This window comes from Zeus faber (genome assembly GCF_960531495.2).
Source record: "Zeus faber genome assembly, chromosome: 1".
NCBI lineage: Eukaryota > Metazoa > Chordata > Actinopteri > Zeiformes > Zeidae > Zeus > Zeus faber.
In genome coordinates this window covers 22664132-22670689 of record NC_137193.1, presented here as the reverse complement: position 1 = coordinate 22670689, position 6558 = coordinate 22664132, and positions in this window count along the sequence as shown.

Below are 6558 nucleotides of genomic sequence, written 5' to 3'. Positions count from 1 at the left end.
GTATGCAATGAGAACTACCGGATCCAACACTGATCCTGTGTCCTGTGACCTGTTGGCATAAAATACTAATGGCTCATGGATCAAGGCTTTGTAAAAGCCCATCATCTGTCTTAAAATAAATAAATTGATTTTTTGACCATTCCCATTAGCTATTGTCTCGGAGATGGCCTTTGAACCTTCTCAAACTGCTTTTAGGGAGTATTTTCTGCCACCATACATCTAGAATGAATGAGAGGAAGAGAGATAAAAAGTGAAACCAGAGCATTTCTCTTCTGAATGGCTCCCTTTCTTTCTCTAAACTCCCTCTGACTGAATGATATCTTCCCTGACCTTGAGTGACCTCTGGCTCTAGGGGACAAGGCAGAAATAAAAGAAGCGAGTGAGTGGACAGCAGAGGCCAAATAGAGAGGGCAGCGTTTGTTTGTGTGTGGGAGAGAAAAACAGAAAGAATATTGTGTGCTAGTTCTCTACCCTTCTTAGTTTTGCCTCAAGGGCAGACTCTTGCGCCGCTCTTCTTTTCTGACTCACGGAGGACCGGGCAGGATAGGGGTCTTTCATTGCAATTAATGACTCTTACCACCTTGAACACGGTCCAGGGTGCCAGCCTGCCTTTTTCTCAATCCTGTCAGCCGTGCTCCCCCGTCTTTTTTGACAATTAATTGTTTTTGGAAGCTTGTTGGAGGGAACACTCAGAAGACAAGTGAAGGGTCCACTTAGATCAACCCTCTTCTCGCAGGTGAAAGATGAGAGGTAAAAGGGCAGGTTTTGTGCAGTCATGTTAGGCCCAAGCTCCAGTTACCATCACCATACCCAGGCACCATTGTTGGAGTTGAGTCACAACACCTTGAGTCTCGATCAGACCTCGAATCCCGAGTGTTTGAGTCTGATTCACCAAAGTCTTGAGTCATCAAGGTCGAGTGCTATTCAAGTTCCTATTACCTGAGTAAGAATAAGGTCTTTAGTCCCTAGTGTCCTATTTTTATTGACCAAAGTGGGGTCCGAGTCGAGACCCCATCACCTGAGTCTGAGTAAGGTGTTGAAACCCCAGAGTTCTGTTCTGAGTCCCAAGTCTGCTCGACCAAAGATGATTCTGAGTTGGGTCTACGTCAAGTCCATTACCTAAGTTCAAGTAGAGTCTCAAATCTGATGTGAGTCACCAAAGTTGAATCCAAGTCTTGTCTGTGTCAAGTCCCCATTACCCGTGCCCGAGTCAAGTCTTGAGTCCTCAGTGTTGAAGTCTGAGTCCAAAGTTGGAGTCCAAGTCCCAATTCCTAAGTCTCAAGTCAAGTCCCTATCACCTATTGTAAGTTTGTGTCAAGTCTGAAGTCCCCAGGTGCACCACTTACTGAGCTCACTGAGAGTCCATACAGTTCCTGTTGGGCTCCGCTTCACCCACCAGAGATGGCACAAAAGAACACAATTGAAAGACAAAACAGGAACATTGACGTATCCCATCTCCTTGGACTGTATATTTTTTGCCTTCCCCACTGTTGCCAAAACACAGTCACCTCTTTTTTTCTCCGCATGTTAAGATGTCCCCGCTAATGATGTAGCGTAAAGTACTAATGTGACTAATGTGCTGCTTGGACAGGGTGTGGCATCCTTCCCAGGTCAAACTAATTACAGTACTTTTACATGGAGTTATTGGGAATTAGTGAGCACACAAATGGGGCTTCTACTTGTTTTACTTTTCAGCGACAGTATTCAGCACAAGGCTATTCGGTCATCAATAATCAATTCTATGTCTTACCACCCATTTGTACCTTTGCTGACCAATAATGTTACACATTTCTTTAACTTTACCCAGCAAATCTTTCTTTCAACAAATCTTTCTTCATTAAATAGCATTATCTATGTTGTATTTTCGTAAAATACTCCATACAGAAACGGTACACTAGACTTGTCTGTACATAATTTGGAAGGTAGGTAAGGTGACAGTTAAGCCGACGTATTGAGAAACAGTAAGGGAATTAAGGTCCTAAAATCTCTCCATCTATTCACTACCAATGTTTGAGCTTCACAGATAGATAGTGAGAATCAGAGCGAGAGAGAAATTCCCTCTCAGACAAATAAACCCACAACATGTTGCTGCTATTCCCTCAGGTAATTCTATGCTCACCAGCGCATGGCCAAGCACGCCACCATGGGAACCACAACAAATATGTTCAGTTTCTCGGAGGTCTCTCCTGGCTTCACCGGTTCACATGTTGTCTATTTACATTGAAGAGCAAGATTAGGCCTGAGAAAAATCTGGAAAATAATAGTTGTCATTGGACATGTTCAATGTTGTCAAAGGCTTTATAGGTGAGCCCATTAATCATCTGAGATTACTTGAAAAGCCTAATCGGAGGAGCATTGACTGCAAGATATAATAATAATAATAATAATAATAATTATTATTATTATTATTATTATTATTATTATTATTATTATTATTAATAATAATTATTATTATTAATAATAATCCCTTTCAAGGGACCCAATTCCTGGAGGGGGTATAGGGGTGGAGGAGGCTTGATAGGTATTGCGGGGCAAGGGCATGGAGGGATTTACTGGTGAGGGGGAGGATTTTGTATGAGATACGGGACTTGACCAGGAGCCAGTGAAGGTGGATGAGGGTGGGGGTGATGTACTGCCAGTGCTTGGTGTGGGGTTGTTGTTGCTTACAGCATGAGATGGTTAGCTCCATCAAGCAGATCTGAGGCTTAGAGATGGACCAGCACATTGTACTGTATAGTGGAGATGGTTTGGTGTGCTAGGCAAATAAAGAGCATTTAAATAGCAAAACAAACTACTGTCTGGTGTCATTAATGTGAAGAGAAAAATAGCCATTTGTTAGTGTGCAAACAGGCCTAAATAGTCTCCCTTTCCAGGCATCTGTCGTGGTGCAGGAGGCCCTGGATCTCAGACGAGTCACCCTCAAGTGGCTGCTGCTACTGGGATGGTTTGCTCAAGGTGTTGACTCTCTCCTGGGAACCCAGGGATCGGCTGTCAGCTGCTGCTTCCTGTTTTAACCAGAAACAGGAACTGGCTGTAGTCCAAGGTGTGATTGTGTGTGTGGCTGTCAGGCGAAAAGACTGGGCAGCCGGCCCAGGTGCAGCCGAGCCCAGGTGCTCCACCATGACGAACACAATGAGTGTGTGCAAACACGGAGGGACGGACAGGCAAATGGAGAGGGAATGGTATCAGAGGGTACACCTGTTGTGCACCTGTCCTCCTCCTCTCCCGATACACCGGTTAGAGACAAAACGGCTGTAAACACACTGATACACAGACTTCTGCACACAAAGGGGCGAGCTAAACATCCTTTGAAATGAATCCAAGCAGTAGAACATTTGTCAGAAACGTTCACCTACACCATCTGAAAATCTGCACCTGCGAACTTTGACTTCAAAACTTTTCTCCTTTGCCCTCTATTGTGCGTGTAGGAATATCATCCGTTCCCTCTGTTTCTCAGACCCTGTGTCATTAAGCTCCGCATCAGGGATTAAGACGGCAATGGGTGGATGTGATTCACAGCAGAATTCGCTAAGTCTGGCATTACCACACACCTCACAAAGCACATCGGGAGTTTCTAATCCACCACACGGTACAATCCCACTAATGCATTCACACCAGAGCTGCAGGCAACAGCCATGGCGACAAAGAATTAAACTGAAAATATAACTGTCGTAGGGGAACCTAAGTGGACAGATTTAATGTTTGATGTGACCGCTATTATTTCTCCCGATGCAGAGGACGGAAGGACGGGTGGATAAACCGACCAACAGATAGATACCTGTATGTAGACAGACACACATGTTACTATACACCTCTCACAACCAGGCGGTTGTTTTCATAACAGAACTAAATCCAAAGTGAGAGGAGCAGTGAACTGACTAGTGAACAGAGAAGGTGAGGATGAAGGGAGGACAAAGAAGGAGATAGGGAGAGAGACAGAGAGAGAGAGAGAGAGAGAGAGAGAGAGAGAGAGAGAGAGAGAGAGAGCGAGAGAGAGAGAGAGGGAGGGAGCAAGGAGACATTAAGTGTGAGACTCAGAGTACTTTTTTTAACATGCATCGTCAGTGCTGCTGTCTCACTCTATGTTCCTAATGGGTGTACAGATGTGTGTGTGTGTGTGTGTGTGTGTGTGTGTGTGTGAAAGAGAGAGAAATTAGCTTTTCATCACAGTGGCAGAGTGACTTGCAGAGCTGCTGTGTGTGTGTGTGTGTGGGTGTGTGTGTGTGTGTGCGTGTGCATATATGTGCGTGTGTGTGTGTGTGTGTGTGTGTGTGTGTGGTTAAGATAGGTACTAAATGAGCTCCTGGCGGGGCTGACCATCCCCGCTTCTCTCTACTCCGTCAGAGAGACTAAGTGCTCCACTGGAGCATGGCCACAGGCACGCTGCTGCATACTAACAGACAGACACACACACACACACACACACACTCAGAGAAGCACACTCACGAAGGAAGGGTGGATGCACGGTGTGTCTAGTACATCCATCCATCTTAACAAGTCATTTGTTCAAGGATGGTCTCAAAATGCCTTGTTTTTTAACATGAGATAACTGGAATTTATGTAATATGTAAATATAACAATGCATAATTTTGTGTGTATGCACAGACACTAAATACCAACTACCGATACCAATTAATTCATATATAACTTAATCAAAAAGCTATTTGTAATACATTTCAACAGTCATTCTCACATACAGGGAAAACACACCAAGTCCTGTGTGCCTGTGTGTGCGTGTGTGTATGTGTGTGTGTGTGTGTTGTATCTCAAACCTTTTACACTGTGGAATAAACCAACAAATGTGATGGAAAGCATGTGTTTATTTATGTCAAATGGCAAATACCATGCGATATGAACAAAAAAAATATATATCTGCATTCCCTATTCTCACTGGAGCAGCAGGCATAATTATGATTCATGTCACCTCAAACAGCAGCACATGTATGAAAACGTCACTAACATCCTAAAATCCAGGTGTGGGGAAAGTGGATTTTATTTGCGTGTGTATATTAAGTGTCCCTGCGTTTCTGTGTGTGTGCTGTTGCAAAGGTATAATTATTCTTGCTGCCATACCTCAAATAACTAATGAGCGTGATTTGGGCGCACAGCGGCCAACTCATTTGTCACAGGATGGAGGGTGAGGCTTCAGCGCGTTCGTCTCCAGTGGAACGTCGCTGAGGTCACGCCAAAGCCAACACAATTCGCGCAGCTGATTAATTCCCCGCGCTTGACACGCCGCAAATACGAGCCGGTCCATCATTGTCAATTGGCCGCCACGGATGAAGCGACACAGGCACGTGTGAGAATATCTCGCGTTGATCATTTGGATTGTTGTGCCCGTTCAAAAACCAGCCGCACGCTTAAAAGGTGAAGCAAAAATAAAAAAATCTATGGGAGTGCAGAGCGGACGCTGACATTTAGAACCACGGCGATCGTTAGGTCGTCAAAGATTTTCATCATCCATGGCTGCTCCATTGACGCAGCGTGAATCCAAAGTACTAGCGAGGAAAAAAAAAGGGAAGAAGAAGCCAGAGGGCTTGTGCGCCTTTCCTGGAACGAACGTAGAGTTTCAATAATGTCGATCAATTATTACACATTAGAATAGAGAAACTGCAAGAAGGTGTAGATAGAAGGGAATTTCTCACAGTTCCTTTTCATAGCATGTGGTTACATGCTATTTCACTAAAATGATCCAATACCCATCCCCCCCCACCTAAATTTTAGTAAACAGCTGTTAAAAAACTCCCACAATTTTTCAAACATTGAAACACAAAGGGATCACAGCGGGTTTGAGAAACGTATTGACATATTTCAAGCGGATGAAGGATTTCTGAATGTGTAGGGTGCAGAATATAAGCAGATACATTAGACTGTACTAAATACAGTCAGGGGAAAATACACTCTCTCACACGACAATAATAAGTTCAAGCGAATTCTGGTCCGTGGACGACATTAAGTACTTCACTGCAGCGACACTGTCATGGTCCTTCACTCTGATGTACAATTAATTGTCACTGGATTTCATTTTGAGATACGTAGAGTGTTGAGTGGGAAGAAAACATCACGATAACGTACATGAACAACACTTGACGTCTGAATGAGGACCGGAACACAAAGCAAGATGAAAAATAAAAAATAAAAATAAAAACATCTACATGGCGTCAGGTCCCTGGGTAAATAGCTTTTTGCCGCTTTGGTCCCTTTTGCCCATTGTGCTGTCAGGTGCCCTCGGTTCCAGGTTCTAACAAAGCGACTCCGCTGAAAAGGGAGAGCAGTCGAGCCATTAAGAGGAAGGTCAATAACCTTTTTACTTTTCCTGCACTTTAATGTCCTGGAGTATTGGCATTGGTGATCCCTCAGCTCCCTGTCAGTATGCACATCGCTTTCTTAAGGGCGCAACAATACAGGATAGAAAAAAGGATGGAAGAGATGGGGGGGAAACACCATCACATCCAGCCCTTCATTATGGGATGTGACGATGGCTTTGTTCTATTCAGTCATCTGCTCATCTCTGCACTTCCCCACATAAATGAAAGAAAGAATATTGCATTTGTGATG